The following is a 23659-nucleotide window of genomic DNA, read 5'->3' as shown; positions in this document are numbered from 1 at the left end:
CCTCTCCTCGTTTTTCCCACCGAAATGCATCACCTCGCATTTTTCCGTGTTGAACTTCATCTGCCAAGTGTCCGTCCATGCCACCAGCGTGTCCATATCCTCTTCAAGTCTATCCACCTCACTGTTCTCTACCCTTCCAAGTTTTGTGTCATCTGCAAATTTTGATATTGTACCCTTTACTCCCAAGTCCAAGTCATTAATATATATCAAGAAAAGTAGTGGTCCCAGCACCGACCCCTATGGAACACCATTGCCCACCTCCCTCCTGTTCGAAAAACAACCATTCACCACAACTCTCTGTTTCCTGTCATTTAGCTAGTGTTGCATCCATATTGCTATTGCCCCCATTATTCCATGGGCTGCAATCTTGACAGCAAGCCTACCACGTGGCACATTATCAAACGCTTTTTGAAAATCCATATACACCACGTCAACTGCATTGACCTCATCTACCCTCTCTGTTACCTCATTAACCAACTCTATCAAGTTGGTTAAACACGATTTGCCTTTAACAAATCCGTGCTGGCTTTCCCTAATCAATCCACACTCGTCCAAGTGACTGTTAATTCTGTCCCGGATTATCATTTCCAAAACTTTCCCCATCACCGAGGTTAAACTGACTGGCCTATAGTTGCTGGGTTTATCTTTACACCCTTTTTTTGAACAAGGTTGTAACCTTTGCAATTCTCCAGTCCTCTGGCACCATCCCCATATCTTAGGATGTCTGGAAGATTATTGCCAGTACCTCTCCAATTTCCCCCTTTACTTCCCTCAGCATCCTCGGTTGCATCCCATCCAGACTAGTTGACTTATCTATATTAAGTACAGCAAGCCTTTCTAGTACCTCTTCTTTCTCATTTTTTAGCCCATCCAGTATCTTAACTATATCTTCCTATATCGAGAATCTGGCAGCATCTTCTTCCTTGGTAAAGAACAATGCAAAGTACTCATTTAGTACCTCAGGCCATGTCCACTGCCTCCATGAGTAGATCTCCTTTATGGTCCCTAATCGGCCCCACCCCTCCTCTTACTACCCGTTTACTGTTAACATGTCTGTAGAAGACTTTTTGATTCCCTTTTATGTTTTCCGCTATTCTTATACTCTCTCTTTGCCCCTCTGATTTCCTTTTTCACTTCCCCTCTGAACTTTCTATAGTCTCTCTGGTTGGCACTCGTGTTATCAACCTGACACCTGTCATACGCCACTTTTTCCCGCTTCATCTTACTCTCTATTTCTCTTATTATCCAGGGAGCTCTGGCTTTAGTTGCCCGACCTTTCTACCTCGTTGGAATGTACCTTCTCTGTACCCGAATCATCTTTTTAAACGCCGCCCACTGTCCAATTATAGTTTTGCCTGACAATCTTTAATTCCAATTTACCGGGGTCAGATCTGTTCTCATCCCACTGAAATTGACCCTCCTCCAATTGAGTACTTTTACTTTAGAGTGGACAGAGTCCATTTCCATAGCTATTCTAATCCTTCTGATACTGATCGCTGCTCCCTAAATGCTCCCCCACTGACACTTGCTCCACTTGGCCCGCCTCATTCCCTTGCACCAAATCCAGCAATGCCTCCTTCCTCAGTGGGCCAGAAACGTACTGGTCGAGAAAGTTATCCTGAACACATTTCAAAAATTCTTCCCCTTCTTTGCGCCTTATATTATTGTTATCCCAGTCTATATGAGGATAGTTGAAATCCCCTGTTATCACTACTCTATGGCTTATGCACCTCTCTGTAATTTCCCTGCAAATTTGCTCCTCCATATCCGTCCCACTGGCTGGTGGCCGAGAGAATACACCAAGTAGTGTAATCGCACGTTTATTGTTCCTCAACTTGAACTCAGTACCCAGGAGAAATTCCCTCGTTCCTGGGAACTTTGTATTAAGCAGAAGTTAGCAGCAAAAAGTGTTCGTGATGGGACTGAGAAATGCTGAAACAGCCGGCACCCTGTGAAACAGAGCTCCAAGTGTCGGTTTAAATAAAGTCCTGAACTGACAGAGCAGCGGACAGATGAGGATTGAATTGAATCCCAATTCACTGAATCTAAACAAGGTTTAAATCAATGAATCTGTCAGGAGTGGGATTCCTGAGCTTGTGTGTGAGCTGAAACTGGATCGGTCCCGTTCTGTAAAGACTGAATGGCAGGCGGCTCCCAGACAGGGCTCAGGCCGGGACTGGCAGCTCTCCGCTGGGAACGGCTGGATTGGAGAGCGGGGCTCCTGCGGTGTTGCTGCTGCTGCTTCCGCCTCTTCGAGTCCCTGTGGCGGTCGGAACCGATCTCCCTCCTATGGATCCGGCTCCAGGTGGGCGCTGTGGACCTCGTGGCGCAACGGTAGCGCGTCTGACTCCAGATCAGAAGGATGCGTGTTCGAATCACGTCGGGGTCATTGCATCTTCGCAACGTTTCAGTGTCACTCTGTTTTATCGCGGGGCAGTCTTTCAGGGATGGTCTGTTCACTGTGTGTCAAATAATATTTATCACAGAATGAACACACCACAGAAGGGGGCCATTCAACCCATCAATCCCTTACCTGCCTTTTGTAAGACCAATCCCATTGGTCCCATTCCCCGTCCCTTTCCCCGTGGCCCTGCATTTTCCCCTTCAAGTATTTATCAAATTCCTTTTTAAAAGCCACGATTGAATCTGCTTCCACCGCCCTTTCAGGCAGCGCATTCCAGATCATAACCATTCGCTGCGTAAAAAAGATTTTCCTCATGTCGCCTTTGGTTCTTTTGCAATCACCTCAAATCTGTGTCCTCTGGTTCTCGACACTTCCGCCAATGGGAACAGCTTCTCTTTATTAACTTTATCTGAACCCTTCATGACTTTGAACACTTCTATCAAATCTCCTCTGAACCTTCTCTGCTCTGAGGAGAACAACCCCAGCACGGCGTAAATGCGGTCAATTAGCTCCAATTTATTTATTTGGCCATTAAACAAAATGTGAAAGACTGGCGAGGCGTTGTGTGAACGGAGCTCACTGCTTTCAGACAATAAATCCAATCACTGCGTGGGCGCTGGGTTCAAATCTCACTATTGAGAGAATTTCTGACAATGTTCATTTTGATCTGTTCGCAAAAAACCCGATTGTCGTGCGATGGAGCAGAGGATGTGAAAGAAGCTGAAAGTGGAAGTGCGGATATTAGTTTCATCACAGTGACTGGACACGTTTCCACAGGTTCGGGCCTCTCACCTTAAGATTCTTTCCAGCAGAGTGGGACAGGTGATCAGAGTGACCGGGCTCCAGCGGCGCAATCGGTCAGTGCGCGGTCCTTATCTGACAGGACAGGGTCGGGAAATACCGAGGTTGTTAATTCGAGTCTCACCGAGATCAAACCATCCTTTTGCTTGTGAACATTTCGACCGGAGTTGAAGGTACAAATGGTTTGTTCCAAAATGCATCTACTTATTTGTATTGCCATGTGGTTCCTCCGGACTACGCTGTTGCAATAGCAGATGAGATGTTCAGTATTACTTGTTTACAGGAGGGACGCTGCGGTTTTGGAGACACAAACTATGATTTTGATCCATCGACAAATCGTGGGATTTAACTGGAGCTTTAAACCAGCGCCTTAGACCGCTCAGCCAGGATACTTTCCAACCTACACTTCAGGAGCTAGTTTTACAGGAATAGAATTACTACAAGCAAGAATTCTCCCCCTCAAGCACCAATGCTCACACGGCAGCAGGATGCATGTGTCCAGTGAGAAACCTGTCTGAAGGAACATTCAGTCTGACAGAGCCGGAAGTCCAGCAGATTGACTTTCGGTCTGAGCAGATGTTGAGTCTCCTCCTTGGGAGTGTTTTGCCAATCCAGCTCAGAGTGGATTAATAATCATAAATCCGGGTGTGACTGGAGCCACTTGTGTAAGATGAAGTGCCGGGGGCAGTTTCACATCCTTGACGGACATTAATGATCCTGCTGCAAAATTTCACTTCCCAGCTCCCGATCCGTGAACTAAAACCCAACTCTGGTGGGACTCGAACCCACAACCTTTGAATGTCCCCTTCAATTATTAAGTAGAAGTCCAACACGCTGTCCATTGCGCCACAGAGTCAGTGATGGAATTTGAAGGAGAGCGGGGATCCTGTGCTGTGGTTGAGGCGGTCAGGCTGCTCCTGTTTCCGCCTCTCACATTCCGAGAGCCGGGGCGGCAGTCTGCACCGATCGCCCTCCAATGGATCCGGCTCCAGCCGCTTGTTGTGGGCCTGGTGCAAGAACAGTCGCGTCTGACTCCACATCAGAAGGCTGCGTGTTTTGAACCAGGTTGAAATCACAGCATTTTCACTGTGGCTCAGGGTCCTGCCGCCGTGTTGACCGATACTCTGCAACTCTCGCTGTGTTTACCGATGCTCTGCAACTCTCCCTGTGTTGACCGATACTCTGTATCTCTCGCTGTGTTTACCGATACTCTGTATCTCTCCCTGTGTTGACCGATACTCTGTATCTCTCCCTGTGTTTACCGATACTCTGCAACTCTCCCTGTGTTGACCGATACTCTGTATCTCTCGCTGTGTTTACCGATACTCTGTATCTCTCACTGTGTTTACCGATACTCTGTATCTCTCGCTGTGTTTACCGATACTCTGTATCTCTCGCTGTGTTTACCGATACTCTGTATCTCTCCCTGTGTTTACCGATACTCTGTATCTCTCCCTGTGTTGACCGATACTCTGTATCTCTCCCTGTGTTTACCGATACTCTGCAACTCTCCCTGTGTTGACCGATACTCTGTATCTCTCACTGTGTTTACCGATACTCTGTATCTCTCGCTGTGTTTACCGATACTCTGTATCTCTCGCTGTGTTTACCGATACTCTGTATCTCTCCCTGAGTTTACCGATACTCTGTATCTCTCGCTGTGTTTACCGATACTCTGTATCTCTCCCTGAGTTTACCGATACTCTGTATCTCTCCATGTGTTTACCGATACTCTGTATCTCTCGCTGTGTTTACCGATACTCTGTATCTCTCGCTGTGTTTACCGATACTCTGTATCTCTCCATGTGTTTACCGATACTCTGTATCTCTCGCTGTGTTTACCGATACTCTGTATCTCTCGCTGTGTTTACCGATACTCTGTATCTCTCGCTGTGTTTACCGATACTCTGTATCTCCCGCTGTGTTTACCGATACTCTGTATCTCTCCCTGAGTTTACCGATACTCTGTATCTCTCCATGTGTTTACCGATACTCTGTATCTCTCGCTGTGTTTACCGATACTCTGCAACTCTCGCTGTGTTTATCTCTGTGTCAATCCGTGGGCAGATTCTGAATGAACAATGAAATAAATGAGGGGTTCAGACAATTCTCCCATCTGACACTTAGGAACCAATGAGCGAAACTTTATAATAAGATATTGCTTATTGTGATGCAGCAAAGAAAACATTGTATTTTGAATGTTTTAGGTTCAGTTTTGTACAAAAAGAAACTGTGACCACAACGTGTTTCGAACACGCCGCCTTTTAAGTTGATGTCCGGCTCGCTAACATTACAGCACGAGGTGTGGGCACCGCACTGATAACCTTCAGGTGTATCCGGGCCTTTCAGACACTTTGTGTGACACAAGAGCTTTCCAATCCCCGCCAGCTCCTGGACACCGAGACTTCCGTCGAAGCAGCATTCACCGGCAGGGCCGATATCGCGCCCCCTTTGCCGGACTTCAGCAAATTCAACGTTGAAAATACAAAACAGGACGGACAGTATCTGGAAAACAGTTAAACTTTCAGTGTTCAGACTTTAGTCAGAACAAGAAACAGGACTTTGTGTAGATATTAAGTGGATGTGCAGTAAGAGTGCGCTGTTGTTTTGTAAACTGTGGGAGTGTAGATATGAGTGTGATGTTCACATAGCAACTGTGGGTGTGTATATATGAGAGCGGTGTATATATATGAACTGTGTGTGTAGATATGAGTGCCTTGTTTATTATGAGTGCGATGTTTATATATGAACTGTGGGTGTGTATATATGAGTGCGATGTTTATATATGAACTGTGGGTGTGTATATATGAGTGCGATGTTTATATATGAACTGTGGGTGTGTATATATGAGTGCGATGTTTATTTACTTTTTTTCTTTCATGTGATGTGGGCGTCGCTGTCGAGGTCGGCATTTATTGCCCATCCCTAATTGCCCTTGAGACGCTGCGACAACGGATGAACGGACACCGCGCAACAATCGCCAAACAGGAGGGTTCCCTCCCAGTCGGGGAACACTTCAGCAGTCATGGACATTCATCCACCGACCTTCGGGTAAGCGTACTCCAAGGCGGCCTTCGAGACACACGACAACGCAAAATCGTCGAGCAGAAATTGATAGCCAAGTTCCGCACCCATGAGGACGGCCTCAACCGGGATCTTGGGTTCATGTCACGCTACACGTTACCCCACCAGCGAACAAATGTTATCTGTTTTTAATATAACGGGTCAGTTGCTGTCTTTTCTATGTTTCTACCTCTCTATCTCTGTTTTTTTTTGTTTGTTGTTTTTTTTGGTGATTTGTATATTCTGAGACCTGGCAGGTAACACCTGTCTGTCTGCACACTGATTGCCTTGGCAACGGGCAGTTGAAAAAACTGTCTGTAATCACCAAGCATTGTTCTGTGAATTATAAATGCAATTTCATTTCGAGGATTTCATTTTCACATCGTTCACCTGACGAAGGAGGAAGCCTCCGAAAGCTTGTGAATTTAAAATAAAATTGCTGGACTATAACTTGGTGTTGTAAAATTGTTTACAATTGCCCTTGAGAAGGTGGTGGTGAGCCGCCTTCTTGAACCGCTGCAGTCCGTGTGGTGACGGTTCTCCCACAATGCTGTTAGGAAGGGAGTTCCAGGATTTTGACCCAGCGACGATGAAGGAACGGCGATATATTTCCAAGCCGGGATGGTGTGTGACTTGGAGGGGAACGTGCAGGTGGTGTTGTTCCCATGTGCCTGCTGCTCTTGTCTTTCTAGATGGTAGAGGTCGCGGGTTTTGGAGGAGCTGTCAAAGAAGCCTTCGCGAGTTGCTGCAGTGCATCCTGTGGATGGTACACACTGCAGCCACAGTGCGCCGGTGGTGAAGGGAGTGAATGTTTAGGGTGGTGGATGGGGTGCCAATCAAGCGGGCTGCTTTATCCTGGACGGTGTATGAACTGTGGGTGTGTTTATATGAGTTTGATGTTTATATAGAACTATGAAAGTGTATTTTTGAGTGTGATGTTTATATATGAACTGTGGGTGTGTATATATGAGTGCGGTGTTTATATATGAACTGTGGGTGTGTATATATGAGTGTGATGTTTATATATGAACTGTGGGTGTGTATATATGAGTGCGATGTTAATATATGAACTGTGGGTGTGTATATATGAGTGCGGTGTTAATATATGAACTGTGGGTGTGTATATATGAGTGCGGTGTTTATATATGAACTGCGGGTGTGTATATATGAGTGTGATGTTTATATATGAACTGTGGGTGTGTATATATGAGTGCGGTGTTAATATATGAACTGTGGGTGTGTATATATGAGTGCGATGTTTCTATATGAACTGTGGGTGTGTATATATGAGTGCGGTGTTTATATATGAACTGCGGGTGTGTATATATGAGTGCGGTGTTTATATATGAACTGTGGGTGTGTATATATGAGTGCGGTGTTAATATATGAACTGTGGGTGTGTTTCTATGAGTGTGATGTTTTTATTTGAATTTCGGAATGAACAGGAGGGGCAATTCCTCCTGGGGTTATATTTTTTTGAAGACAATGACATAAAGAGAAATTTTGACATGGGGCCGAAATAGCTCAGTTGGGAGAGCGTTAGACTGAAGATCTAAAGGTCCTTGGTTCAATCCCGAGTTTCGGCAGTTTTTGGTTGTTCAGTTTCTTCTTCCTCGCTTCGATTCTCACATTTATTTACAGTGAAATTTGATCCCCGCCACTGAAGGATTGGGGATGGAATAGAGAGGCATCAAGGAAGAGAAATATTTCTATCCTCTGTATTTGGTTTTTATTTCTCTGTTACCTTCTGCCTTTTTCTCTTGGTTTTGTCTCTCTTGGTGCCGGGTGACTATTTGATTTGATGCATTTGTTCCAAATTGATGCCTTTTCCCCATCTCGGGGCGGTCAGACCCGCTCTGTCTGTCTGTTGCTGCTGATGATCATTAATGGGAACAGGCCGCGAGTTAAACGTTTATCTGCAAACCGGAGAAAGACAAATAAAAAGAAAGACGTGTTTCTCCGGCCCAGGGGTAAAGTTACAATGGATGTTATTCAATAAACTGTCCCCGTCAATTTGTCTGTGGATTTTTTTTGCAAAGCTTTGATTTTAAAAGTTACAAAAAACCGAAATAAATAAAATAAATTACATGCATCGAATCCGTGATCATGATATTACGGCATACTCCATGCAAATGAGTTAACCGGCCGGACTAACAGCACATTCGGCTGTTTAATTATTTTTTGTACCTGTGCGCTGGTTGGTAGCGGTTTCTGTACATGGACTCCTAAATCTCTCTGCTCCTCCACAGTTCCGAGCTTCTCACCATTTAGAAAATACTCTGATTTATCTTTCTTAGATTTAAAGTGGATGACCTCGCTCTCCCCCACATTGAGCTATATTTGCCGCAGTTTTACCCACTCACTTAATTTATCAATTCCCACTTTTCAACTTCCTGCTTCTATCTACATTATTTTTTGCGCCACCAGAAGGCTGAGTGTCCAAATCACGGGGTAACCGTTGCTTTTCGAGCTGATCGGATTCTGGATCGTTCCGGGATGAATGTTTTATTTGCTTTTTCACAATAAACAGAACCTTGCTGTAAAGTCTGCTTCTCTGGTTCCCAAATGTCAGGAAGGCGTCTCATTCTGCCCTCGACTTTTGATCTTGACCTGCGGTTGAAACTTTTGCAAAGAGGGAAACGAAGTCCCCAAATCACTCCACGTGAATCTCAAACGCTTTGGGACGAAGTTCAGTTCAAATAATCAGGACTTTAAAGCCCATCAATGACCTACAGTTTCATTGAATGAGTTTTGTTCGCCATTGTATTCGACCGTGAAATCGCTCTCCGCTTTCATCTCACTGGTGAAGAGTGTGACGGCCTTGTATCTGTCAGCGTGTAAGTGACGAGTTTGGGGTGAGCACGGGTCGCCTTTATTTTTGAAATCTCACCAAGCACCAGGGAAAAGAAACTTAGAATCAAACTGTCCCTGTCAGTGATGAATTGAAGTGAATATCGCTCCAAACAGATCTGGACAATGCGCAGCGCAGCCGCACAGGAGTTCCAAATCCACCCTCTCCCCACTCGGCAATCGCATTAACTGAACTTTACTCTGGCCCAGTGTCACCGCGCTGAAATCGAGTATTTCTCGAACACATTTTTCCTTAACATCATTGTTACTGGTTTAATAGTGAAAACTGCCGTCCGCTTCACTGTAAGTACAAGAGACAACTTTGTAGACACCGTGTAGTGTCACAGACCTGCTCGTTGGACCTGCTCATTTCATCTCATCTCATTTTCAGCAAACCTGAATATTACTGGAATATAGAATGGAGAATCACAGCTCAAAAAATCAATCCTCTCGACCACGAGGGGACCGAGTCTTTCAACATACAGGTGTTTAATGGCAAGGTGAGTTTAATGTTCAGAAATAATACAGCACAAATTTTCATTCGTACAAGCTGCACACCCTTTCGTTTGGAAAATTAAACGGCTGGTAACACAGCTGTTATACTGATCGCAGCAAGCTGAAGTTTTAGCTCGATGAATTAGTCCTTGAGCAGCTGCAAGCTCTGTCTCTGTGGCGCAATTGGTTAACTGAAAGGTTTGTGGTTCGAACCCACCCGGGGACGGTTGAGCAACTTTTTACCTGAACATTCATTGTCTCGCATTTCTTGGTTTGAATGTGTCTCTCATCTGCCAGAAAATGTACCGTAAACATTGCCAGCTGAGTGCGTCTGATTTTCCACCATTTATTCTACGGTTGGATAACAGGCATCTGAAAAATATCCAAAAAAAGACGAGATTGGCTTGAACGAAGTCGGAATACTTCTGATAGACAAAGTCCGAAGTTTGCAGGCGAGCTCGTTCACTCTGACATGGATATTTCTGCAGTGAGCGACATCAGGCTGTTTTCACAATGAATGTCACTCCCTTTATTTTGGAAAAGTAAAATGGTATTCACATTCCGACTGGTATCAGTTGATTTGTGAGAGATCGTTAATTTTCGAGGGGCTGAATGGTCTTCTCTTGTCCCGATGTTCCTCTCCTGCTCAGCGCGGGGCTGGACGACTGGTAAAGGGCATCAAACTAACTCCAGAATGAAAAGCGGGTGTTCAGATTCAGCCACCTTGGGATTGTCGGACAAACTGAACCCCGACAGCAACCTCACCACCTGCCTCTCTGCAATAATAGGATGAGAAGGAGCCCTGCCGCTGGCCCGGCTAGCTCAGTCGGTAAAGCACGAGATTCCTAATCTCAGGGTCGTGGGTTTAAACCACACATTGGGCGTTTTGTGGTCTATTTTTCACAGTGGGTGATGAAAGGTTCAAAGTGCAACCTCTTATCTCCAGTTCAAGAAATCCAGTCATATAAACAGACACAACCCTGAGCTGTGTGAAAGGAAACCGTGAGCGTTGCCAAATATCCAGTCCCTCCCGATTCTATCTTCTCATTCCCTCCACATGGGACACGGCAGATACCGTTTCAATAGGCTTCATTCTTGTTGTTATTAAAAATGTTGATGGTTAGAACGTGTAATATTTAGAAGACGCCAACTCTGGATCCATTCGCCTCTCTGATACCTCCTGAGCCCACCTTATCCTCTTTGATTCTCCCTGAGCTCCTTATCTTCTCTGATACCCTCAGAGAGTCCATTATCCTCTTTGAACTTTGTCAGCGCCCTTTACACTCTCTGGTACCCGCTGAGTGCCCCTCACCCACTGATACGCCCTGAGCGTCCTTACACTCTCTGATACCCTCTGGCAGTCCTTCGCCTGTGCGAGATCTCAATATACTCTCTGATACCCTCTGACTGCCCCTTCCCCTCTCTGATACCCTCTGACTGCCCCTACTCCTCTCTGAGCCCCGTTACACTCTCTGATACCCTCTGACTGTCCCTTCCCCTCTCTGAGACCTCAATATACTCTCTGATACCCTCTGACTGCCCCTTCCCCTCTCTGAGCCCCGTTACACTCTCTGATACCTCTGACTGCCCCTTCCCCTCTCTGAGTACCGGTACACTCTCTGATACCCTCTGACTGCCCCTTCCCCTCTCTGAGCCCCGTTACACTCTCTGATACCCTCTGACTGCCCCTTCCCCTCTCTGAGCCCCGTTACACTCTCTGATACCCTATGACTGCCCCTACCCCTCTCTGAGCCCCGTTACACTCTCTGATACCCTCTGACTGCCCCTTCCCCTCTCTGAGATGCCCTTGCCCCAGTGCATCGCCACTAAGAAGCCATTAGACGCCCTGATGCCTTCTCAGAACCCGTTACCGTCCCTGATATCAAAGTGCGGTGTAACTTCGCAGGTGGATCTACCGGTCTGTGTTAAGGATGAGATCCAGAGTTTGTTCGGTCGCTGTTGCTTCCGCCTCTCCAACTCCGAGAGCTCCATTGGCGGTCGGTACCGATCTCCCTCCTATAAACTGGGTGTGGATGTGTGAGTGCGCTGCTGATTTATAAACTTTGTGAGTTTATGTATGACAGCGATTTTTATATATCAACTGTGGGTTTGTATATCTGTGTGCGATATTTATAGATGACCTGTGGGAGTGTATCGATGAGTGTGATATTTATATATGAACTGTGGGTGTGTATATATGAGTGCGATGTTTTTATATGAATTGAGGAATGAACAGGAGGGGCAATTCCACCTGGGGTTATGTTTTGTTCCAAGACAATGAAATAAAGGAACATTTTGATGTGGGGCCGAAATAGTTCAGTTGGGAGAGCGTTAGACTGAAGATCTAAAGGTCCTTGGTTCAATCCCGAGTTTCGGCAGTTTTTGGTTGTTTAGTTTCTTCTTCTTTGGGTCGATTCTCGCATTTATTTACAGTGAAATTTGATCCCCGCCACTGAAGGATTGGGGATTGAATGGAGAGACATCAAGGATGGGAAATATTTATATCGTCTGTATTTGGTTTTTATTTCTCTGTTACCTTCTGCCTTTTTCTCTTGGTTTTGTCTCTCTCGGTGCCGGGTGACTATTTGATTTGATGCATTTTGTTCGAAATTGATGCCTTTTCCCCATCTCGGGGCGGTCAGACCCGCTCTGTCTGTCTGTTGCTGCTGATGATCATTAATAGGAACAGGCCGCGAGTTAAATATTTATCTGCAAACCGGAGAAAGACAAATAAAAAGAAAGACGTGTTTCTCCGGCCCAGGGGTAAAGTTACAATGGATGTTATTCAATAAACTGTCCCCGGGAATTTCTCTGCGGACCTGTTTGTAAAGCTTGGGTTTAAAAGTTAAAAAACCCGAAATAAATAAAGTAAATTACAAGAATCGAATCCGTGATCATGATATTACGGTAAACTCTATGCAAATGAACTAACCGGCCGGACGAAGGGCACATTCAGCTGTTTAATTAATTTTTGGACCTGTGCGCTGGTTGGTCGCGGTTTCTGTCCATGGGCCCCTAAATCTCTCTGCTCCTCCACAGTTCCTAGTTTCTCACCATTCAGAAAATACACTGATTGATCTTAGATTTAAAGTGGATGACCTCGCTCTCCCCCACATTGAACTCTATTTGCCGCAGTTTTGCCCACTCACTTAATTTATCAATTCCCACTTTTCAACTTCCTGCTTCTATCTACATTATTTATTCCGCCACCAGAAGGCTGAGTGTCCAAATCACGGGTAACCGTTGCTTTTCGAGCTGATCGGATTCTGGATCGTTCCGGGATGAATGTTTCATCTGCTTTTTCTCAATAAACAGAACCTTGCACTCAAATCTGCTTCTCTGGTTCCCAATTTTCAGGAAGGCGTCTCATTCTGCCCTCGACTTTTGATCTTGAACTGTGGTTGAAGATTTTGCAAAGAGGGAAAAGATGTCCCCAAATCGCCCCACGTGAATCTCAAACGCTTTGGGAAGAAGTTCAGTTCAAACAATCAGGACTTTAAAGGCCCCTCAATGACCTGCACTTTCTTTGATTGAGTTTTGTTCGCCATTGTATTCGACCGTGAAATCGCTCTCCGCTTTCATCTCACTGGTGAAGAGTGTGACGGCCTTGTATCTGTCAGCGTGTAAGTGACGAGTTTGGGGTCGGTATGGGCCGCTTTCAATTTTGAAATCTCACCAAGCACCAGAGAAAAGAAACTTAGAATCAAACTGTCCCTGTCAGTGATGAATTGAAGTGAATATCGCTCCAAGCAGATCTGGACAATGCGCAGCGCAGCCGCACAGGAGTTCCAAATCCACCCTCTCCCCACTCGGCAATCACATTAACTGAACTTTACTCTGGCCCAGTGTCACCGCGCTGAAATCAAGTCTTTCTCGGCCACATACTTTCTTAACATCATAGTTCCTGGTTTAAGAGTGAAAACTGCCGTCCGCTTCACTGTAAGTGCAAGAGACAACTTTGTAGACACCGTGTAGTGTCACAGACCTGCTCGTTGGACCTGCTCATTTCATCTCATCTCATTTTCTGCAATACTGGAATAGAGAATGGTGAATCACAGCTCGAAAAATCAATCCTCTCTCCGACTGGGGGACCGAGTCTTCCAACATACAGGCATTTAGGGGCAAGGGGAGTTTGATGTTCAGAAAGAAGACGGCACCGATTTTCACTCGTGCAAAGTGCACACCCTTTATTTTGGAAAAGTAAACTTATGGTCAGACAGTTGTGACATTGGGCGCTTCAAGCTGAAACGTTAGCTCGGTGAGTTAGTGGTTTAAGAAAGCCGCTGCTGTGTGCACTGTGGTGCAATTGGTTAGCGCGTTTGGTTATTAACTGTAACGGTTGGTGGATCGAGCCCACCCGGGGACAATAGGGAGCTTTTACCTTAAAATTCGTTGTTTCGCATTTCCAAGTTTCGAATGTGCGTTCTGTTGACAGAAAAATGTACCGTAAACATTGCCAGCTGAGCGCGGCTGATATTCCACCTGCCGCTGGATAACAGGTGTCTGAACAATATCCAAAAAACCGAGAATGGCTTGAAGGTGATCGAAATACTTCTTGACAGACAAGGTTCAAAATGAGGGCTCACGATTAAAGTGAAATATTATTCACCTTCCGACAGGTTTCAGTTTATTTGTGAGAGATCGTTAAAGGATCCTGCAGCGCTGCCTCAGTTAACAAAAGCAGTTCGAAGCCGCATTTTTGACGCAGCATCAAACCCATCAGTTTTTCGCTGTTCCCCAGCTCCCCGAGTGAGTGAGGCCGTGACAGCAGCGACATTGTCCGGCCCCGCTTTCTCCAATCACCCGCTGCCGGCGGAAAGCAGCGAATGCAGCCTCAGACAGCGCATTACTGTCCATCCCTGGGAAACAATTTCCAACTGAAACAGATTGGAGTTGTGCTGAGCTTTGAGTCTGTAGCGTGGACGTGACGAGTTTCAGGTTGATATCATCCATTCATTTTTTTATATCTCAGAAGCGCACCAGGAGAAAACAGGAACTGAGAATCAAATTGTCCCTGTAGGTGATGAATTCAAGGGAATATCGCTCCAAGCAGATCTGTGAAAGTCACAGTGCAACCGCACAGAAGTTCCAAATTCTCCCTCTCGCCACTCGGCAAACATTAACTGACCTTTGCTCTGGCCTGGTGTCGCCTCGATCAAACCGTCTCTTTCGCGTATGATTTTTTTACGAGTGCAAAGCGTCCCCCGCTTCAGTGAAGCTGCAATCGACATTTTCTTCTAGATGCCATGTCATGGGCCAGATAAAGGATGTGAACAGTTACTGCTGAGAACAAATTAAAAAGTAGCAGAAGTTCATCAAAGTTGCACCATTGAAAGTCCTGGGTGGAGGTTTAGAGGCTGCGATTGTGGGAAGAGTTTTGTTGCGATTCTAACAGACCTTCGAGTGAATTTCCGGAATGTCCAGAACACCGAAATAACTCAGTCAGACTGAAGATCTAAAGGGTTCAGTCCCGGGTTTCAGGAGCGTTTTCTCTCCCTCTCTGTTATCTTGATACCTCCTCCGTGCCCTTTCCATTCTCTGATACGCTCGGAGTGCCCCTTACCCACTGACACACCCTGACTCTCCCTGATAACATCTGGCAGTCCCTTGCCCTCTCTGATAACATCTGGCAGTCCCTTGCCCTCCCTGATAACATCTGGCAGTCCCTCGCCCTCTCTGATAACATCTGGCAGTCCCTTGCCCTCTCTGATAACTTCTGAGAGTGCCGTAAACTCTTTGATACCTCATAGCCTCACACCCCTTGATAACCCCTGAGAAGCCCTTTGATTCCCTGACAGCCTCTGGGATCCCGTTGCCCCACCGGATCCACACTAATAAACCCTTAGACTCCCTGGTTCATTCTCAGGAGCCATTAACCTCTCTGCTACCCAAGTGCGATTTAATTCCACATGTGGATCTACCAGTCTGTGTTAAGGATCAGATCCACGGTTTGTTCGCTCTCATTACTCCGAAGCACTCTGTTCACCGAGAGGGAAATCGCACCTACGTTTATGTGATCTTCAAAGAAAAATAAAACATTGCATGTACAGAAAACAGAAATAGCTCAGATGGGGTAGCGTTAGAATTAAAATCCACAGATCCTTTGTTCAATCTCCGCTTAAGGCGGCCTTTTTTCCTCTCTCTCTGTTGGCGGAATGCATAATGAGGGGGCTTAATCTTGAAATTAGTGCTCGATTAATGAGGCGAGAAATCAGGAATCACTTTCGCAAACAAAATACGGCTGAAAGCTGGAACTCTCTCGGCCAAAAGGATGTGGATTGAGGCTCAATTCAAATTTACAAGACTGATATTGACAGATCTTTTTTCGGTTCGGGTCCCAAGGGATATGTTTCCAATGCGGGGAAATCGAGTTGAGTTGCAGACCACCTCATGATCTAATTGAATGGTGCAGCAGGAAGAGGGGCTGAGTGGCCCTCTCCTGTCTCGATGTTCCTATACTGCTCAGCGCGGTGCTGGAGGACGGGGAAAAGGCATCAGACTGACTCCAGAATGAAAAGCGAGTGTGCAGAAGGAGCTTCGCTGGGATTGTCAGACAAACTGAACCCCTGCAGCAAAATCAACAGCTGCCTCTCTACAATAATAGGATGGGAAAGGATGTTGAAGGCGGCCTGGCTAGCTCAGTCGGTAAAGCATGAGACTCTTAATCTCAGGGTCGTGGGTTCGAGCCCCACGCTGGGCGTTTCGTGTTTTATTTCTCAAACTGGGTGATAAAAGGTCCAAAGTGCGACCTCTTATCTCCAGTTCATGAAATCCAGTTATATGAACAGACACAACACTGAGCTGTGTGAAAGGAAACCGTGAGCGTTGGCAAATATCCAGTCCCTCCCGATTCGATCTTCTCATTCCCTCCACATGGGACACGGACAGATTATCGGATCAACCGGCTTCATTTTTTGCTGTTATTAAATGTGTTGATGCCTTCAAAATGTAAGATTTAGAAGATGACAACTCTGGATCCATTCGCCTCTCTGATACCTCCGGAGACCCCCTTACCCTCTTTGATTCTCCCTGAGCTCCTTATCTTCTCCGATATGGTCCGAGAGTCCATTATCCTTTTTGAACCTTGTCAGCGCCCTTTATGTTCTCTGATATCATCAAAATGCTCCTTACCCACTGTTACGCCCTGAGTCCTCTTACACTGTCTGATACCCTCTGACACTCCCTTCCCCTCTCTAAGATCCACTTACACTCTGTGATACCCTCTGACACTCCCTTCCCCTCTCTAAGATCCACTTACACTCTGTGATACTCTCTGACACTCCCTTCCCCTCTCTGAGATCCTGTTACACTCTGTGATACTCTCTGACACTCCCTTCCCTTCTCTGAGATCCTGTTACATTGTCTGATACCCTCTGACACTCCCTTCCCCTCTCTAAGATCCACTTACACTCTCTGATACCCTCTGACACTCCCTTCCCCTCTCTGAGATCCTGTTACACTCTGTGATACTCTCTGACACTCCCTTCCCTTCTCTGAGATCCTGTTACACTCTCTGATACCCTCTGACACTCCCTTCCCCTCTCTGAGCCCTCTTCCGCTCTCTGATACCCTCTGACAGTCCCTTCGCCTCTCTGAGATCCTCTTACGCTCTCTGATACCCTCTGACAGTCCCTTCGCCTCTCTAAGATCCCCTTACACTCTCTGATACGCTCTAATAGTCTCTTCCCCTCTCTGGGATCCCCTTGCCCCATCGGATCGCCACTAAGAAGCCATTAGACTCCCTGAACCCTTCTCAGAGCCCATTACCCTTCCTCATACCCGAGTACGATGTAATTTCACAGGATGATCGATCGGCTTGTGAATTGTGGGTGTGTATATATGAGTGCGATGTTTATATATGAACTGTGGGAGTGTATATATGAGTGCGATGTTTATATATGAACTGTGGGAGTGTATATATGAGTGTGATGTTTATATATGAACTGTGGGTGTGTATATATGAGTGCGATGTTTATATATGAACTGTGGGAGTGTATATATGAGTGCGATGTTTATATATGAACTGTGGGTGTTTATATATGAGTGCGATGTTTATATATGAACTGTGGGAGTGTATATATGAGTGCGATGTTTATATATGAACTGTGGGAGTGTATATATGAGTGCGATGTTTATATATGAACTGTGGGTGTTTATATATGAGTGCGATGTTTATATATGAACTGTGGGTGTGTATATATGTGTGCGATGTTTATATATGAACTGTTGGTGTTTATATATGAGTGCGATGTTTATCTATGAAGTGCGGTAATGAACAGGAGGGGCAGGGCTTCGGAGGGGTTGTATTTTCTTGGAAGACAATGGCGCAAAGTTGCATTTGCTCTGGGGTCCAAATACTCAGTTGGAATTGCATTGGACTGAAGATTTAAAGGTCCTTGGTTCAATCCCGGGTTCGGCAGTTTTTGGTTGTTTAGTTTCTTCTTCTTTGGGTCCATTCTAGCATTTATTAACAGAGAAATTTTATTCCCACCACTGAAGGATTGGGGGTGGATTAGAGAGACATCAAGGATGGGAGATATTTATATCGTCTGTATTTGGTTTTTATTTCTCTGTTACCTTCTGCCTTTTTCTCTTGGTTTTGTCTCTCTCGGTGCCGGGTGACTATTTGATTTAATGCATTTGTCCTGAACTGATGCCTTTTCCCCATCTCGGGGCGGTCAGACCCGCTCTGTCTGTCTGTTGCTGCTGATGATCATTGATGGGAACAGGCCGCGAGTTAAACATTTCTCTGCAAACCGGAGAAAGACAAATGAAAAGAAAGACGTGTTTCTCCGGCCCAGGGGTAAAGTTACAATGGATGTTATTCAAAAAACTGTCCCCATGAATTTGTCTGTGAATCTGTTTGTAAAGCTTGGGTTTTAAAAGTTCCGAAAACCCAAAATAAAGCCCCTTAACAGCCCATACAGGAATCAAACCCACGATTACAACATTATGGTGTGTTTTAAGCAAGTCAGCTGACCAGCCGTTACGAACATCCCAATCATCGTTTTTTTTAACCTATACTAGTTTGAAGTGATTTCTGCACACGGACCCCTAAATCTCTCTGGCCCTCCACAGTTCCCAGCTTCTCACCATTTAGAAAGTACCCTGTTCTATCCTTTTTTGATCCAAAGTGGAAGACCTCCAGAAAAAGAGACTAAAGTAGTGGACAGGGGAATGTCAATGGATGTTATTTATATGGACTTCCAGAAGACATTTGATAAGGTCCCACATAAGAGACTGTTAGCTAAGATAGAAGCCCATGGAATCGAGGGAAAAGTACTGACTTGGTTAGGTAGTTGGCTGAGCGAAAGGCGACAGAGAGTAGGGAGAATGGGTAGGTACTTACATTGGCAGGGTGTGACTAGTGGTGACCCGCGGGGATTTGTCTTGGGGCCTCAATTATTCACAATATTTTTTAACGACTCAGATGAAGGCATAGAAAGTCTCATATCTAAGTTTGCCGATGACAAAAAGATTGCTGGCATTGTGAGCAGTGTAGATGAAAACATAAAATTACAAAGTGATATTGATAGATTAGGTGAATGGGCAAAACTGTGGCAACTCATGGACCAGCATATTCCTCACTCTACCATTACCAACAAGCCAGGGGATCAACCCTGGTTCAATGAGGAGTGTAGAAGAGCATGCCAGGAGCAGCATCAGGCGTACCTAAAAATGAGGTGCCAACCTGGTGAAGCTACAACTCAGGAATACATGCGTGCTAAACAGCGGAAGCAACATGCTATGGACAGAGTTAAGCGATTCCACAACCAACGGATCAGGTCAAAGCTCTGCAGTCCTGCCACATCCAGTCGTGAATGGTGGTGGACAATTAAACAACTAACGGGAGGAGGAAGCTCTGCAAAAATCCCCATCCTCAATGATGGCGGAGTCCAGCACGCGAGTGCAAAAGACAAGGCTGAAGCGTTTGCAACCATCTTCAGTCAGAAGTGCTGAGTGGATGATCCATCTCGACCTCCTCCCAATGTCCCCACCATCACAGAAGCCAGTCTTCAGCCAATTCGATTCAGTCCACGTGACATCAAGAAACGGCTGAGTGCACTGGATTCAGCAAAGCTGTAGTGCTGAAGGCTTGTGCTCCAGAACTAACTGCGCCTCTCGCCAAGCTGTTCCAGTACAGCTACAACACTGGCATCTACCCGACAATGTGGAAAATTGCCCAGGTGTGTCCAGTCCACAAAAAGCAGGACAAATCCAATCCGGCCAATTACCGCCCCATCAGTCTGCTCTCAATCATCAGCAAAGTGATGGAAGGTGCCGTCGACAGTGCTTTCAAGCGGCACTTACTCACCAATAACCTGCTCACCGATGCTCACTTTGGGTTCACTTTGGAGCCAGGACCACTCGGCTCCAGACATCATTACAGCCTTGGTCCAAACATGGACAAAAGAGCTGAATTCAAGAGGTGAGGTGAGAGTGACTGCCCTTGACATCAAGGCAGCATTTGACCGAGTGTGGCACCAAGGATCCCGAGTAAAATTGAAGTCAATGGGAATCAGGGGGAAAACTCTTCAGTGGCTGGAGTCATACCTAGCACAAAGGAAGATGGTAGTGGTTGTTGGAGGCCAATCATCTCAGCCCCAGGGCATTGCTGCAGGAGTTCATCAGGGCAGTGTCCTAGGCCCAACCATCTTCAGCTGCTTCATCAATGAACTTCCCTCCATCATAAGGTCAGAAATGGGGATGTTCGCTGATAATTGCACAGTGTTCAGTTCCATTCGCAACCCCTCAAATAATGAAGCAGTCCGAGCCCGCATGCAGCAAGACCTGGACAACATCCAGGCTTGGGCTCATAAGTGGCAAGCAACATTCGCGCCAGATAAGTGCCAGGCAATGAGCATCTCCAACAAGAGAGAGTCTAACCACCTCCCTTGACATTCAACGGCATTACCATCGCGGAATCCCCCACCATCAACATACTGGGGGTCACCATTGACCAGAAACGTAACTGGACCAGCCATATAAATACTGTGGCTACGAGAGCAGGTCAGAGGCTGGGTATTCTGCGGCGAGTGACTCACCTCCTGACTCCCCAAAGCCTTTCCACCATCTACAAGGCACAAGTCAGGAGTGTGATGGAATATTCCCCACTTGCTTGGATGAGTGCAGCTCCAACAACACTCAAGAAGCTCGACACCATCAGGGAAAAAGCAGCCCGCTTTATTGGCATCCCGTCCACCACCCTAAAGATGCACTCCCTTCACCTCCGGTGCACAGTGTGTGTACCATCCACAGGATGCACTGCAGCAACTCGCCAAGGCTTCTTCGACAGCACCTCCCAAACCCGCGATTTCTACCACCTAGAAGGACAAGAGCAGCAGACACATGGGAACAACACCACCTGCACGTTCCCCTCCAAGTCACACACCATCCCGACTTGGAAATATATCGCCGTTCCTTCATCGTCGCTGGGTCAAAATCCTGGAACTCCCTTCCGAACAGCACTGTGGGAGAACCTTCACCACATGGACTGCAGCGGTTCAATAAGGCGGCTCACCACCACCTTCTCAAGTGCAATTAAGGATGGGCAATAAATGCCGGCCTCGCCAGCGACGCCCACATCCCACGAACGAATATAAAAAAAGGTTTTGGAGTCCTCACCGCCAAAATTGCAAACACCTTATCCACATCTGACCTATCAAACCCTTGCATAACCTTAAAGTCCCACATCAGGTCACCCCTCAGTCTTCTCTTTCCAATGGAAAAGAGCCCCAGTCTGTTCAAACTTTCAATATGGGGAAGTGTGAACTTTGGACCTAAGCAAGATAGATCAGAATATGTTCTAACTGGTGAGAAGCTGGGAACTGTGGAGGAGAACAGATGTTTACAGGTCCAAGTACAAAATCACTAAATGTCAGTGGACAGTTACAAAAAATAATTCAAAAGGCCAATGGAACTTTAGCCTTTATCTTAAGGGAGCTGGAATTCAAAGGGGTGGAAGTTCTGTTCCAGTTATATAAACTCTGCTGAGACCACATTTCGAGTCCTGCATTCAGTTCTGGGCCCCACAACACAGGGAGGATATATTGGCCTTGGAGGGGGTGCAGTGCAGATTCACCAGAATGATACCGGGGCTAAAATGGTTAAATTATGCGGACAAGTTGCAGAGAAAAGGTTTGTATTTCCTTGTGTATAGAAGATTAAGTGTTGATGTATTCGAGTTGTTGAAGGTGATTAAATGAGCCAATGGTGTGTGTGAGCTGTGAGACAGCTTGAAATCCCAATCCTCTCCACCACTGGGGACTGAGTCTTCCAACATACAGGGATTTTCACTCGTGCAAGTTTCACCCACATTTTCTGCCCTTCATTTCTCCGACCTGCTTTTTGCGTCTTTCCCTTCAATTCAGGACTTACAGGAAAAACTCGATTCTGCCGTCAATCTTCGGGTCACATGGAGAGAATTCAAATAATTGAAATCGACCCTGATCACCCCCAATATCGTCACCTGCACGTTTGACGAGTGCAAAGCGGCTTCTATCGCGGTTTGTCTACACAACTCGTTCAAAGATACTGTCGGGAATTGGAGGGTCTTTCAAGTCATGACACGAACAGAACAGTTCGCACTGCCGTTTTCCGCAAGACGCTTCAGATTCATGTGGAATGATTTCGGTCTGGCGGTTAAAACCGTTCCCTCTTTACTAAAAATACTAAAAGTCCCGCCTTTGAACCCGGGACTTTTAGTATTTTTGATAACCGATACCAAACTGGTTTGTCCTGTGCTGCACATTACTTTCTAAATATTACAGATAAGCAGAGCACTTGAGCTGTCACAGCTGTGACTTTGACTTTTCTCCCTCTCCTCTCGATCTCCCCGGCAACTGCCACTAACCACAATCTTCTCTCACACTTCTCCATCAGGAAGTTCCGAGTCTCGGTTTTCAAATGAAATAACGCCCATCTCTCCAATCACCGACAGCCCAATTTCCGAAATCCTCAAAGTAGCATGAAAATAATTGTCCTTAAGTTAATAATAATAATATCATTAAAAGTTCTTATCGTCTGGGGTTTTGTTTCAGAAGCCACGGCTTTTAAAGGTCACTGCGGATGTTTAACGAATCGCCTCTTGGTTGGAGGTTTCTGTGTGGGAAAGATCAGGAAGTGATAATTGAGAGACCGAGGATGAAGCTGTTTGATGGGAGCACTGGGGACACAGACCGTGCGCGGCTCCAGTGGAGCAATCGGTCAGCGCGCGTTATTTCTACAATAATTATACACTCGAGAAATGCTGGGGTTGTGAGCTCCAGCGCCATCTAAAGTAGTTGAACCTTCTAAACATTTTGACTGGAGTTCAAGGGACAACCGGTTCCATAACACATCGACTTCTTCATGTCCCCATGTGGGCACTGAGACTCCTCTGGCCTCCCGTCTTGCAATAGCAGGCGAGAGTTTATTTGTTTATAGGAGGGAGAGGGGGCGATTGGCGAGAGCTGAAATGGTAAAGCGGCCGGCACGACATCTTTAAATCTAAAGAACCAAACACACAATTCTTCTTTCCGTGAAGCAGGGATTCATCGGTTTGAAGTGTCGTGTAGGGAAAATTCGGGAGGCAAATCTGCTGCCTGGTGTCACGGTGTAACGGGTGAAATTATTCAGCTTTCAATTGTTGATCGGCTGAAATGTCGAGAGGCCTTTCCCAGCTCCCGTGTGGAACAAGTTCAGCTTTTGAGCCATTGGGTAAAGTGTTTTTTTTTAATTGCTGCGAACGAATGACAAAACATTTTGTACAAACAAGTAGAATTGTAAACTCAAGAGTTCACTGTCCATGTTTCTTACATCATGTTCAACAGAAACAAGGATTCTCCTCAACACGTTGCTGAGAATTATATGAAAGAGATACTCCCCCGAATTCGACAGCGACAGGGATAATTCAGAGTCCCACCATGAATCTGTATGATGGAAACCAATCTCATAGCGAGCCTGGATAGCTCAGTCGGTAGAGCATCAGACTTTTAAAACATAGTCGTGATCTGAGGGTCCAGGGTTCAAGTCCCTGTTCAGGCTAAAAGTTTTAAAACAGCTGGC

At 46.0% G+C, this 23659-nt stretch overlaps 7 non-coding genes across 7 annotated transcripts; 6 read left to right on the top strand and 1 right to left on the bottom strand.

The window, feature by feature from the left end:
• Positions 1-2317: 2317 nt before the first annotated feature.
• Positions 2318-2389, top strand: trnaw-cca (transfer RNA tryptophan (anticodon CCA)). Its single transcript has one exon. It is a non-coding gene; the product is annotated as a tRNA-Trp (tRNA).
• Positions 2390-3969: 1580 nt separating this feature from the next.
• trnar-ucu (transfer RNA arginine (anticodon UCU)) lies at positions 3970-4061 on the bottom strand. Its single transcript is given in 2 exon segments — positions 3970-4005; positions 4025-4061. It is a non-coding gene; the product is annotated as a tRNA-Arg (tRNA).
• Positions 4062-7781: 3720 nt separating this feature from the next.
• trnaf-gaa (transfer RNA phenylalanine (anticodon GAA)) lies at positions 7782-7854 on the top strand. The gene has a single exon. It is a non-coding gene; the product is annotated as a tRNA-Phe (tRNA).
• Positions 7855-10424: 2570 nt separating this feature from the next.
• Positions 10425-10497, top strand: trnar-ccu (transfer RNA arginine (anticodon CCU)). Its single transcript has one exon. It is a non-coding gene; the product is annotated as a tRNA-Arg (tRNA).
• Positions 10498-11918: 1421 nt separating this feature from the next.
• Positions 11919-11991, top strand: trnaf-gaa (transfer RNA phenylalanine (anticodon GAA)). The gene has a single exon. It is a non-coding gene; the product is annotated as a tRNA-Phe (tRNA).
• Positions 11992-16240: 4249 nt separating this feature from the next.
• Positions 16241-16313, top strand: trnak-cuu (transfer RNA lysine (anticodon CUU)). The gene has a single exon. It is a non-coding gene; the product is annotated as a tRNA-Lys (tRNA).
• Positions 16314-23552: 7239 nt separating this feature from the next.
• trnak-uuu (transfer RNA lysine (anticodon UUU)) lies at positions 23553-23638 on the top strand. Its single transcript is given in 2 exon segments — positions 23553-23589; positions 23603-23638. It is a non-coding gene; the product is annotated as a tRNA-Lys (tRNA).
• The last annotated feature ends 21 nt before the right edge of the window (positions 23639-23659 follow it).

Source organism: Heptranchias perlo, unplaced genomic scaffold (genome assembly GCF_035084215.1).
Source record: "Heptranchias perlo isolate sHepPer1 unplaced genomic scaffold, sHepPer1.hap1 HAP1_SCAFFOLD_289, whole genome shotgun sequence".
NCBI classification, from domain to species: domain Eukaryota; kingdom Metazoa; phylum Chordata; class Chondrichthyes; order Hexanchiformes; family Hexanchidae; genus Heptranchias; species Heptranchias perlo.
The sequence above is the reverse complement of the archived record's forward strand: the minus strand, read 5'-3'. Positions and strand labels throughout refer to the sequence as shown.